Genomic DNA, 13,512 nt, shown 5'->3' with positions numbered 1-13,512 from the left:
AGTTGACCCTGAGGCTAGCTGGGGCCCAGTCTGGAGGGCCTGAGCACTGGCCCTCTTTGCCAGTTCTTTCATAGCAGAATGGGACTCTGGAAGGGAGGGGTCTGTTGGGTTTCTGGTGTCCACGCCAGGCCTGCACTTCTGAGCAGCAGGTGAGTTTGTGTGCTGTGTGTCCCTCTGCTGGCATTCACACACATGGCTGGACAGGAGTTGCCTTGAGTGTGTCTGGGCGCAGGTGTGAGGAGCTTGTGTTTCTGTGTGCGCAGATGTGTTTGGGTGTGTTTGCATATGTACGTATGTGTCTAATGTTACTACCACTGCACCCTCACGTGTGCCCGACCTGCTTGACCCGTCTATGAAACACATCTCTTCATTTGATGGCCAGCACAGGGCTGTGAGGGGGCCTGGCAGAGGTCGTGGAGAGAGGGAGACCAAGAGGGGGCTCGGACCTCCGCACTGGGTGAGGGGAAGGGCCTGACTGCAGGGGCAGCTGTGTGTGTGTGTGTGTGTGTGTGTGTGTGTGTATGTGTATGTGTATGTGCACGTCCAGGGCGGTTCGTGTGTGTGTGTGCATGCAGGCACACACACGCTTGCACGCATGTGGGCACTCTGTCTAGGGGACTGGGCGTGATCCCTCAGGTCCCTCCCAGCTCTGCTGAGCTTGTTCCTGCAGGGCTGTCAGTGTTGGGGTATTTTGGGGTCTGTGCGGGCAAGAGAGTGTGTCAGGGTTTATATACGCCTGGTGAGAGAGAAAGCCCATGTGTGCTGTGGATGGGTGGAGTGTCTTCTTCCACCAGACGGTTCCTGAACCCCCAGGCCTTGGGGAGCTGTGGAGGAGACGGCTCAGAGGGTTGGCGGTGCTCTCTAGGTCCCTCTGCCCACCTGGCAGAGGCCTGGGCTAGTGCTGGGTATAGCGCCACCTTGTGGGGCTGCTGGGAGGGATCTATGGCATCACCAGGAAACCGATGGCCTCCCTGAAGAGAGACGGTGACGGGGAAGAGTGGCTTGGGAGACCTGGAAGGCCAAACCACCCCCAGAGCCTCACTGAGCCACTACATCTGTGTTGTGCCAGTTTCCTGGCAGGGAAAGCTATAAAATGCTTCCCTGATGTTTTTCTCCAGCATCCCAAATCAGTCACTATCTCTTCCTGGCATCCTTCTCCTTCCCCTGACTCTTAAGTCCTATTACTGCAGATTAGACAGACACCAACCAAACCCTTAAACCCGAGAGAAGCAAAAGGTGACCAATTGTTCTGGTTTGCCCAGGACTGAGTGGGTTCCTGGGACATGGGACTTGCAGTTTTAAAATCAGGGCGGTCCTGGGCAAACTGGACGAGTAAGTCACCCTTGATGAGCAAGTGTGGCAGAGGACAAAAAAAACGTGCAGTGGAGACAACTTCCCGGAAATCTAACTTAGTCTGAAGGGTCAGCGGAGGCCCCTCACCCCATGGGGGTGCTTCCTGGCCCCAGGCAGCTTGGACAGTCTCATCTATCCCGGGGGTTTTGTTACCATTTCCGTGATATTTGGTATCTCCCATTCTGCATGAGCAGCCCTGTCACTCTTGGAGTGCCATTTTATCATCGTTCTGCCTCTACCCCTGTGCTGCTGCTTTTCTAACTGTGTTCTGTGGAGAATGATGATGTGTGTGAATGGTGTGTATTTGTGTGTGATTGTGTGGTGGTTGGTGTGTGTGTGTGTGTGTGTGTGTGTGTGTGGTGGTTGGGATAGTGTGTGACTGTGTTGGTAGCAACAGAATAGGGCTTTCAGACTCCTCATGTGTACTTCAGCCAGAGCAGTTCCATTTGTATCTGATTTATGGATTGGGGTTCCTTATATGACCTCCCTTGTAAGAAGGCTTCTGTGGCTCTGAAAGGTTTATGAAGAATCACTGCTGTGAGACGACTAGTTATTCTCTGCTTCTCCTCCGTGCCAAGTGGGTTCCCGCCTCTCTGCTTTTACCCATGTTCTCCTGACAGCCTCTGTCTCTGTCTGTAGAAATGTCGCCCTCTCAAACGCCCCACCTCCAAGAAGCTTCTTGGGCTCCTTGCAGGGACAGGGTGGTTCTCTCCTGTCTACACCACTGGCCTTCATCTCTCCCTCCTCTGTGTTCTGGTCTTACTCACCCGCCTAGACTGAGAGCTCACCGCCTCAGTAATCTCCGCACTAACATTCTTCCCCTCTTCTCTGCTGACTCATGCACAGAAATAAACAAAACCTCAACAAGGTTTTCATGCAGCACACAGCCTGGTGGGGGAGGCAGACTGAGGAGAATATCGTGAGTTTGGTTTGGACCTTGTTCACAGTTTGGGTGGCTTGTAGACCATTCAGGTGGAAATGTCCTCCAAGCAGTTAGAGGTGTGGGTGTGGAGCTTGGGAGAAAGGTCTGGGCAGGAAACACAGTCATCAGGAAACAGTGGGGAGGAGGGAGGAAGGAGGAGAGAGATGGGAGATGGGCGGGGCCTCAGAGCAGCACCCTGAGAGTCCTGTTATACTGCATGCACTGGAATGCAGGAACTGGCTCTTGCTCACCACTGAGGCAGCAGACCCAGCCCAATGACCAACACATAAAAATAGCCACTTAAATCCTAGATGAACGAATGAAGGAGTCCACAATAGCCCAAGACCTAGGAAGACAAACCAGGAGTATGATGTTGGAAAAACAGAAGACTAGGTTCCAAGGACGAAGTCGTGAGCAGTGCTGACGTGGCAGCCATCAGTCTGGGTAAGAGCCGACAACCTTGATTTGTGTTTGGGAACGAGGAGAGCACTGGTGACTCAGGCAAGTGACATGTGAAGGTGGAAGCCAGGCTCAGTGCCCAGTGAGCGTGGAGTCAGATTTGCAGAGTGGTCAAAATCAGGGTAATCCCAAGAGCCCTTGCAAGAGAGGTATGTGAAGAGTGAGCTGCAAAGCGTCGTCTGGTCAGCCTTGGCCCTGGTCAGGAAGCCAGTATCCGACTGAGTAAACTTGGCTGCGTCCCCTCCCCTTCCCAGCATTTGCACGGCCACTCTTGGAGCATCTGCCGTGACTCTACTCATCCTCACTAGCTGCTGCCCCTGACGAGCCTCCCAGGACCAGCCTTCACTTGGTGCTGTGACCCCGGCCTTTTGGCTCTGCCAGACAAAGGACTCCCTACCTCGGGGAACACTGATGGGTGCCCCCGTTTTAAAGTGGCCCTGGGAAGTAGGTAGGTGGGGAAAGGATGACTAGAAGCTTATGGTTGTCCTTCCCTCTCCTAGAGCTGAGATTTTTCATAAGCGTCAGGCACATCAGATGGGAAAGGGGAAAGCATCTGGGAGAACACTGAAGTCCAAGGGAGGCTTGGCCTTGCATCCAGATGGCTCAAAGGGCCCCACGCCCACCTCCCTGCTAGCTGGCACCTGGTCTAGTCTCCTGGAGCTGCCACATGATGCCTAGCCCAGAGGCGACCTTCACATCGGTGATGAGAGCTCTGAGGGAGAGGGATGCCGGGCTTTGGCTCTGGCTGGCTCACTTCCTCGCTAAGTGACCGTGGGCGAGGGGCTCATCTTCTCCAGGATTGTTTCTCATCTCTATGGTGGATTCCCTCGACTGCCTAGTGCCCTGACGTTCTAGGGCTCCAAACTGTCCTGCAGAGACCAGGAGCAGACACAGCACAACACAAAAGATCCCTGGAGATGGAGCGATCAGAAATGGGGGTGGGGCCTAAAGACTCCCTTGCTGTTTGTTGAAGGTCCACCAAGCACAAGGCACTGTGCTGAGAGCAGATACAGCCTGGGAGGCAGGCGCTTAGATTCTAGTTCCAGCTTTGCCTTTCACTCAGTGTGTAACCTTGGTCTCTAACTCGTGCTTGCACAGGATCAGAATCACGAATTGGTGACTCAGATTGCTAGGCCCCAACCCCAGGGTTTCTGATTCAGTGGGTCTGGGATGAGGCCCAAGAATCTGCATTTCTAACGAGTGCCCAGGCGATGCTGATGGCGCAGGTGGAGGGACCACATTTTGAGAAACTCTGGCCCAGCCAGTTCCCTTCTCTGAGTCTGAATTTCCTCAGCTCTCAACTGGTCCTGCCTACCCTCTCTCAAGAGGTGCTGTGAGGCTCAGATTAAAAAAGCCAGGTGAATTATGGAGCTTCTGGGTGCTGACCTCAAGATACATCTGCTTTGAACTCCCCACTTGACAGGAGAAGAAACTGAGGACCAGAGACTGCTCAGACCCAGGTCACAGTCCATTTGAAGGGGACAGAACTGGAGCTAGAACCCAAGCAGCCTCCACTCTTCTCCTAGGCATCCCCAGCCTGAAGGAGATACTTTTAGCATCTTGTCTTTTAGACAAAGTGACACGACACATGGCATTTGTAACGGATGCTCTGCGCATCCTGCCTGTGTCCCTTGCTGTTCACCATTTCTGTGCATGCTGACCTGACAGCTTCCCAGTGCCAGCCCTGCACCTCTGCCTGAGAACTTTCTCTGGCCTCAGCGCCCATGCAGCCTGGGGTGTGCATGCAGGAAGTTGCCCGAGACTTAACATGCACTCCCCCACAGCAGATCCCAGCTGGGATTGGTGGATACACACACTGCTCCTTGCCCCTGGATTGGGACAACGTGGAGGAACATACTATCACCCAGAATTCCTTGGTGGAATTGAGCCCTGGCTGATGACAGCAGAAACTTCCTTGATAACACACCCTTCACTTCTTTCCCTTCTGTCTCACCTTCCAACACCTCTACTGATGCTGCTTTTGATCACCTTCAAAATTAACCACTTGTTTCAGAGTTTGTTCTTGGGGAACCCAACCTCAGACAGTATAATAATAACTGCCATTTATTGAATGCCTACTACGTGCCAGGTATCTTGTACATGTGTCCTCATGAAATCCTCATGACAACTCTTGCAAGTAAGCACTGTCATCTCTATGTCATGGTTGAAATTGCTCAGATTCAGAGGGGAGGTGGCCTGACCAAGGACTCTCAGCTGATAAGCTTTCAATCCACACCGGGACCCAATCCCTGCACCTCGTAGGACTGGGTGTCAAGGAACCTGGATCCCCTCCCTGGGGGCACAGCTCCACTGGGGGTCATGCCCAGAGAAGAGACAGTGTCCCCACAGAGGCACTATTAGTGGTGGCAGCAGTGGGACTCTCTGAGAACTTCAGTAGTTGAGGATAGAAATGAAGAAGGCATTGGAGCTGGGGAGGGAGAACAGGCAATTATCTTACGGTGATTGCAGTTGACAGGCTGGTTTGTGGCTACTTCTGGGGACTCCTAGAAATAACTGGGGGATCCTTTGAGAAGGATAAGCTCCTGCTAATGTAGAAGGGGGCTCAGGGTCATTGTCTTCTGGACAAACATGGGGCTCCATTTTGTAGTCACAGGCTGGTGGAGCCGGGCAATGTTTAGGCCGCACCTCATATGTTCCTAATGTGTTTGTGTGGACAGAATATGGTCTTTGTTTACGGAAATGAAATGTTTTTCTTTTTTATTTTATTTTATTTTATTAAATTTATTGGGGTGACAATTGTTAGTAAAGTTACATAGATTTCAGGTGTACAATTCTGTATTACATCATCTATAAATCCCATTGTGTGTTCATCACCCAGAGTCAGTTCTCCTTCCATCACCATATATTCAATCCCCCTTACCCTCATCTCCCACCCCCACTCCCCACCCCCCTTACCCTCTGGTAATGTTTTTCTTTAGGTTTAAGTTTCAAAGCATGTTTTCATAAAAAGAAAGGTATATGAGTAATAATGAAGTCATGTACTCAGTAAAATAAGCTCCTTTGATGGTCCTCAGAGGCCAGCGTTAGGCTTTACACTGGGCCCATTTTCCCTGGTAGGAACTTGGAATGTATCTCCCCCATCTCTGCCCTCAGTCTCCTCACGTGTGACAAGCGAGGAAGCTGAATGGGTCCCACGCTTTCTGCGGTCCCCGGTTTGACAGGGCCCATGGCTCTCTCAGGGTCGCTTGGCAAATTTAGGCAGGTTCCTGCCCCTGTCCAGCCTGGAAGCAGATCTGTAATTGAGGCTTCAGGGTCACTGTGACAGGCAGAGCCTATAAATCTCAGCTGGGGAAGCAGCCCAGGGAGATAAATAGTACTGCCGCTGGCTCTTCCCTGTGCTCTGGGGTTACCAGGGAGAGAAGGGGGAGCTGACAAAGCCATGCCCCATGGAGGAGGCACTCAGTGGGGCCGGGCCCGAGGACCCAGGCAACCTATGGGTGAGGGGAGGGGCGGTTGTAGAACAGGCACAGGATGATTTAGGCAAAACACTGACTTGATCAGAATGAGTGTTTCGTCGTGGAGTGCTGACATGCCTCTCTCCTCCCCTGGGTTCTGAGGCCAGACCCTGAGCCTGAGTCAGCTTGGTGTGCTCAGCACAGGAACTGGGAAAAGGTAGACATCACTGAATACAAGTAATAGAAAATAATACTTAGCTAATACTGAGTGCTTATTCTGGGCCTGGCCCTGCGCTTACTGTTCTACACAGGTTATTTACTCCTCACAACAACCCCAGCAGGTAGGTCCCTCATGATGTAGTTGAGAACACATCTCCATGGCACAGTGAGGTTAAGTGACGTGCCCAGGATCACTCCGCTAAAAAGTGGTCGAGTCAGGCTTTAACCCCAGGTCGTTTGGCTCCATAACCTGGGCTCTGAGTCACTCTGCAAAGCGATCACTACAGTAGTGAGGACATCAGTGACAACATTGTCAGACACCTGTCATGGGGTCTAGGGGATAAACGGACAAAGGATGGGTCGGGGTCCACCAGGCAGCCTGGCAGAGGGAACACTGGTGCACAGACAAGGGGCTGAGAAAGGTCATTGTGTGTTTGAGGAATGATGATCCATTTGGAGAGGCTGAAGCATAAAAGGGCTGTGTGCTGAGAGATGGATCTGACGGGGGGGGGGGGGGGGGGCAGGTCCTAACGAGCCTCAAGTGCTAGGCTGAGGTGCACATGCTCTATCCGGGGGTGAGGGCAGGGCAGTGACAGGGCCAAGTATTAGGACCACACCACCTCCCACTAGCTCTGTGACCTTGGGCAAGGCACTTTCCCTCTTGGAACCTCAGTTTCCTCATCTGTAAACTGGGGGTGACAATTCCTGCCCCTTCCGCCTTTCAGGGATTAGGAAAGGACTGGTAAAACAAAAAGGATCTGGTAAACTGTGACAGATTTTATGAAGGCAGGTTGGTGGGTAGGATGGAAAGAAGTGAACACACAGTAGGTGTGACCTTAGCCAGGTGCTTTTCCATGGAGACGACCAGGTTTATACCAGCTTTTACTGTTATTGAAAATCATGCCATTTGCACGGGGCTTTGCTACTCGCCATTTGGCCTTCATTACCTCACTCAAGGATCCTTTGAAGGTAGATGTAATTATTCCCATCTTACAGGTGAAGACACTGAGGCCCTGAGATGTGACATGACCCGCCACAGCCACGCAGGCCAGAGGGGCAGAGCTGAGGCATCACCCAGGTTTCACAGCTGCCCAGTTGTGTTCGTTCTGTTCCATCTCACCTCACCTTGTTTACACTAAGCAGCTTGTCAGAGCCAGCGCCTCCACAGGGCACACCAAGGGCGTGAAGGAGCAAGAAGGCAGGAAACAGCAAGGACTGATGACCAGAGGGATTCACGATTCGAATAGTTGAGGTCTTGATGATTTGTGAATAGCCTCGATGGCCTGTGACAGGTCATACTTTGTCATTTTACTGAGGCCCAAATTTAAATTCTTTGCTGCAAGACCAGTATGTGGAACAAAAGCCTGTCAGTGAGCAAGTCCAGCCAACTGCCTAGTACACACTTCTTAGCTCAGCTGTCCAGTTCTCCCCTCCTGGTGGGAGGCAGGGTGGCCCCAGGCGAGAACACACATAAGCTTTAGAGTCAGCTCATCGGGGGCAAAATCCCACCTGTGCCACTGGAAGCTGTGTGACCTTGAGTAAGTGGCTTCCTATCTCTGAACATGTTTCCTGATATGTACTGCAAGGATAATAATACCTATCTCAAAGGGCTGTTGAGCGGATTAAATGAAATGTTGGTAATTCATGGGCTCTGCAGGACATGCAAGGAAGTGGTCACATCTGGGAAGGGAAGTAGGAGACAGGAGTGCAGTGGAGGTAGACGGACTTTCCACGGTATACCTTTCTGTAACTCTCTTTAAAAAAAAAATCACGTGGAAGGGGTTCCTTATTCAAATAAATAAATTGAATTTCAAAATGAGATAATGCATGTAAAGCATTTAGCACAGGCTTAACACTTAATACTCCATAAATGTTAGGTTTTATTATTATATATATTACTCTAACGCCATCTTTAAGAACTGTTTCTTTGTGGAAAACGATTCCCCCCACCAAAGCTAAATGCTCCTTGATGGAGCTGAAGTGGAACAGTTTCATCAAGTGATGCTTCTCAGACAGAAAATAGGAGCTTCACGGGCAAACACCTGCCTTTGACTTGGCTTATACCTGGGCATCCGGAGAAGCATGGCAGCTTCGCTGGAGAGGGAGGCTGGCCTGCTCAGGAAGGGCCTTGAATGCCCGTCAGCCCACAGCCTTGAAGCCTGTCTCTGTGGCACGTTGGCTGTGTAACCTTGGGCAAGTCACTGCACCTCTCTGAGCCATCAGGTTTTCATTTGACAAATGAGGATAATGATACTCATTGCCTTGCAGGGCTGTTGTGCGGGTTGTAAGAGAGTCATGTGGTCGCTACCAGCATCACATCTTCATCTTCATTATTATAAGGCACATGGGCTTCATTATGGGACAGTAGGGGCCAGAAAAGGCTTTCTGCCTGGTGTGGTAAGGTTGGATTCTAGGGGTTAGAGAGGTCACTCTGGAGGTTCATGTGGAGAGAGGACTGAGGATCGGGTGACCCTCCCCACTCCCACTCGAGCTGACCTCTCTGAGCAGCACCCTTAGCCATGAATTGGACTAACCCAGCAAAAGGATGGTTCTGGATTGCAGCAGGGAAACAAAATCTGAATGTAACCAACAGAGCTTTAACTTATCCACTTGCCTGGGATGGTATTTATGCTAATCCTATTCCAAGCAAAAGCAACTCCGACTAATAAAAGCCTCGTCTCAGCTCAGGACTCCATACCATCTGTCGGTCCACACGCTTGGGATTAGCTTTTGCTACGTAGCGCAGACCGTGCCGCTTGGCATGGGCTCCCATGGGTGAGCCTGGAGGTGTGGAGGGGGAGCCAGTCATTTGTGCACACGTACATTTGTTCAGTATAGATGTATGGGGCCCTATTGGGGCCAAGCCCAGGCATTGGGGAGCCAGTGGGGAAGAGACACACCAGGTCGCTGTTCCCATGAAGGGGGTTCTCCGGTGGGAGAAGCGAAAACTTAAATACATGTGTACGGTAAATTCAGATGGTGTTCAGTCCTGTGAAGACAAAAAGCACTGATGTGGCAGTGACTTTGGGATAGGGGCCTAATTAAAGGGGGAGGCCAGGGAGGACCTCTCTGAGGAAGAAAGATCTGAATGACAAGGAGTCAGAGGGTAGAGGCAGAGGGAACAGTGGTTGCAAATGCCCCCAAGGAAGAGCCACAGGAGGTGAGTCTGAGGGACAGAAGGTCGGAGTGGGGGGGGGGTCAGGGGTAGGAAACAAAACAGAGGCAGTGCTAGAAGTCACGACATGGGGGACATTGTAGCCCAGGGTAAGGACTTTGCATGATGCGGGCCTAGACAGAGCTTTGAGTGGGAGGGACACAACTGGCAGCATGTTTTAGAAGTTCCCACTCGCTGCTTGGTGAGGAATTGATTTTAGGAGGGATGAGAGCGCCCCCAAGGAGATGAGGTGAGAGGCGATGGCACTGGGAATGGGGAGAAGAGTAAGGATTGGGGTTACCTTTTGGAGGTAACAATGCAGAGTCTGGAGTACTCGGCACAGACTCTAGTAAACAGCAGTCGCTCACTACACGGTGGCTGGCGTTTTGGTTAGTTTGATTCTCCTCTGCCAAACAGCCTCCCCCAAATAATACCTTGTAAGGATCCCGATATTTGATCAGCTTCTGTACTGGCCCACGACAATGCTAGATGCCATTTTCCCTTGTGGGCTGGCCTCACGTCATGTCCCCCCATGGCCATGTGGGCCGCTGACCTCTGAAGCGAACCTCCCATGGGCCGTGCATTTTCTGGCCCTGAAGCAATCCAACGCTTAGTGCTTCCTCGGGGAGCCTTGCTCACTGCATCAGGCAGGTGGGGATGGGGCTCTGGAATGTATTGAGATTTCCCAACCCAGGAACTCTTCAGAACCATGAGAAATCCGTGGCTGAGGGAAGGCTTGACTCCAATCGTGCACGGTGAGATCCTAAACAGAACCCAGGCAGGGTGTCTCATCCAGTTTTCTACGTCACGCATTCAATGCTTGTGTCCTGAGCTCCTGCTCTGTATAGACTGTGCAGGGGACAGAGATGGGAGTCAGACACAGTCCCCGCCCTGGAGTTCACGTCTAGGTGGAGGGGAAAACAAACAAATAGTGTCTGCTGTGTTATAGGTGCTCAATATTTGTTGATGAACAGTTACCTACATAGTAAGCCCCTGAAACTAGACCTATAATTTTACTTAGGTATTTCCTTATTTCAAAGTCTTTAAAATTCTCCAAGTAGAAATCCCCAGCCCAGAATTCAGGTCCCTCACGACTGGCCCTCACCTCATTCGTCTGTCTCACATTCTTCCTTCCTGTACTTTGGCTTTAGACACATTATACTTACTTTTGTTTCCTGTTCTTTGACATTTCTCTGGCTTGCACGTACACACCTTTCCTTGTACCTGGAACACCACTTCTCCCATTCACTACCTGGTAAACTCCTATACACCTGTCAAAGGCCAGCTCCAAAAGCAGCATCTTCGCAAAGCCTTTCTGATTCTCTCCAGACCAGGCCTCTCCATAAGCAGTGAGGCCCTCCCTCCACTGTGCTCCCACCGTCCTCTCCTCAACCCTCCGTTGTCAGATTGTGTGGATTGATGACTCGGTGCCCCCATTGGCTCTGATCCAGAGTCCTTTTCTGGTTCACCTCTGTGCCCTGGGGCCTGTGACAGGGCCTCACATAGAGAAGGGAGATATTCCGGAAGCATTTTAGTTCATGGTGGTGATAAGTACGGCGCCGTGGCTGCAGTACAGGTAGACGAGACGGACAAGAAGGAGGCCAAAGAGGGCAGCAGATGCCTGTAAGGGCAGGGCCTCGAATGCCAGGCCTCACGCTAGAGTTGACCCACTGGAGAAATAGCTGGGAAAGACTAGGAAAAGACTGTCAAGGTCATAGGAAACAAGGAAAGACTGAGAAGCTGTCGCAGAACGGAGGAGGCTGAGAGGCATGATGACTTAAGTGTAATGTATCCTGGACTGAGTCCTGGAGCAGAAAAGAATAAGAAAACCAAATCCCACTTAGAGAAGGGAGAGAGCAGGGCAGCACTGTTTGGGGTTGTGACAGGGGATATAAATATTGATTATGTTTACGCAACGTTCTCAAAGACTATTAGCTCTGGGTTCGTTTTCCAACATAAATAAGATAACCTTTGCCATTAGGAACTTAAGGTCTATTAATAGGCCAGAAACAAAACAAAACAACAATAACAACAAACCAAAAACAAACCTGTACTCCTATAAACATACACACATCCCCTTCTCCTCTGAGACTATTTTGTGAAACATTTTCTTACTCGCATGGGGAAATTGAGGCCTGGAGAGTTAAAATAGCTTGTCTCAGGTTGCTAGTTGAATAGCAATAAGCCAATGATTATCCTACTCAAAGGCAGTCCTGGAAAGCTGTGGAGGAAAAAATCCTGCCAGTCATATAGTTTGCATCTCACACAGCATGGCTGTTTGTATGTTTTCTGCATTTTACACACACACACACACACACACACACACACACACACACACACACACACACAATATGTGAATTTATACTCATTGTGAAAAAACAACTGGATGATAACCCAAAGTATAAAATAAATATGTGAGTCCATACTGATATTAAATAAATAAATAGGGAAGGCTAGACAAATCTTCCCTAGAGAAGAATTCCAAATAATATAAGTAGATACTCTACCCTCCTCCGGGAGGTGGAGTTTAATTTCCCTACCTTTGTTTAGGGTCTGGTCTTAGTGACTTGCCTCCGAAGAATTAGAGTATGGAAAGGGAAAAACAATAACTTTCCAGTGGAGAGACCTGGCAAACACTACCGTTGCCAAGCAATCAAGGTTGACATCACCAGTGATAAATTATGTGGATATCCTGCACCCCATGATGAGATGTGACAAGAAGGGCACTTCACATCTGTGACACTCTTCCCCAAAACCCATAACCCCAGTTTAGACATGAGGAAATCATCAGACAAACCCAAAGTGAGGAGCATTCTACAAAATACCTGGCCAGCACGGCTCAGGACTGTCAAGGTCATGGGAAACAGGAAAGACTAAGCAACTGTCACAGAGCAGAGACTAGACAGGCGTGATGACTAAACGCGATGTGGTGCGCGGATTGGATCCTGGAGCAGAAAAGGAATGAGTGGGAAACTGGTGAAGTCTGAATGAGGTCTGCAGGTTAGTTAACAGTAATGGACCCATGGCAGATTTTTAATTTCAACAAATGTACCACATTAATGCAAGATGTTGACAATAGGAAAAAGTGGGTGAGAGCATATAGGAACCTCTGCATTATCTTTGCAACTTTTTGTAAATCTAAAATAATTCCAAAATAAAAAGCTTATTAAAAAAAAACAGAGCAACTGGGGGCCGGCCCGGTGGCTCAGGCGGTTAGAGCTCCGTGCTCCTAACTCCGAAGGCTGCCGGTTCGATTCCCACATGGGCCTGTGGGCTCTCAACCACAAGGTTGCCAGTTCAATTCCTCGAGTCCCGCAAGGGATGGTGGGCTCTGCCCCCTGCAACTAAGATTGAACACAGCACCTTGAGCTGAGCTGCCGCTGAGCTCCCGGATGGCTCAGTTGGTTGGAGTGCGTCCTCTCAAACCACAAGGTTGCCGGTTCGACTCCCGCAAGGGATGGTGGGCTGTGCCCCCTGCAACTAGCAACGGCAACTGGACCTGGAGCTGAGCTGCGCCCTCCACAACTAAGACTGAAAGAACAACTTGAAGCTGAACATAACCCCCCACAACTAAGATTGAAAGGACAGCAATTTGACCATTGTTCCCCAATAAAGTCCTGTTCCCCTTCCCCAATAAAATCTTTAAAAAAAAACAAAAAAAAAACAGGTAAGGAGAGAGTGAGTCCCTCCTGGCACCCACCCCCCAGCCCCCACTCCATCCAAAGCCTCTCTAAATTGTGTATGTATCTGTACATGTCTTTTTTTCTTTCTCTCTCTTTTTTTCAATATATTCCTATAGAAATAGGGGTTTCTTTCCTTATATAAACAGTTCATACTGTATATATTGTTCTGCAATTTTCCTTTTTCACTTAACTTGTCTCAGTGATGTTTCCATGTCTGTACTTACAGGTCTCTGCTGTCCAGTACAGCAGCCACTAGACACATGTGGCTATTAAGCACTTGCAAATGTAGTTAGCCCAAATTAAGAT

General features: G+C 50.2%; 1 long non-coding RNA gene across 1 annotated transcript in view; it reads left to right on the top strand.

Annotated features, from left to right (window-relative positions):
• The first annotated feature begins 2,488 nt into the window (after positions 1 to 2,488).
• Positions 2,489 to 13,512, top strand: part of LOC109453237 (uncharacterized) — a 46,499-nt gene continuing 35,475 nt past the window's right edge. The window contains exon 1 of the long non-coding RNA XR_012497228.2: positions 2,489 to 2,719. This is a non-coding gene — a long non-coding RNA (uncharacterized LOC109453237). The remainder of the gene's footprint in view (positions 2,720 to 13,512) is intronic.

This window comes from Rhinolophus sinicus, chromosome 14, assembly GCF_057876585.1.
Source record: "Rhinolophus sinicus isolate RSI-liver-muscle chromosome 14, RSI-T2T, whole genome shotgun sequence".
Classification (NCBI taxonomy): domain Eukaryota; kingdom Metazoa; phylum Chordata; class Mammalia; order Chiroptera; family Rhinolophidae; genus Rhinolophus; species Rhinolophus sinicus.
This window is presented reverse-complemented; position numbering and strand designations above follow the sequence as displayed.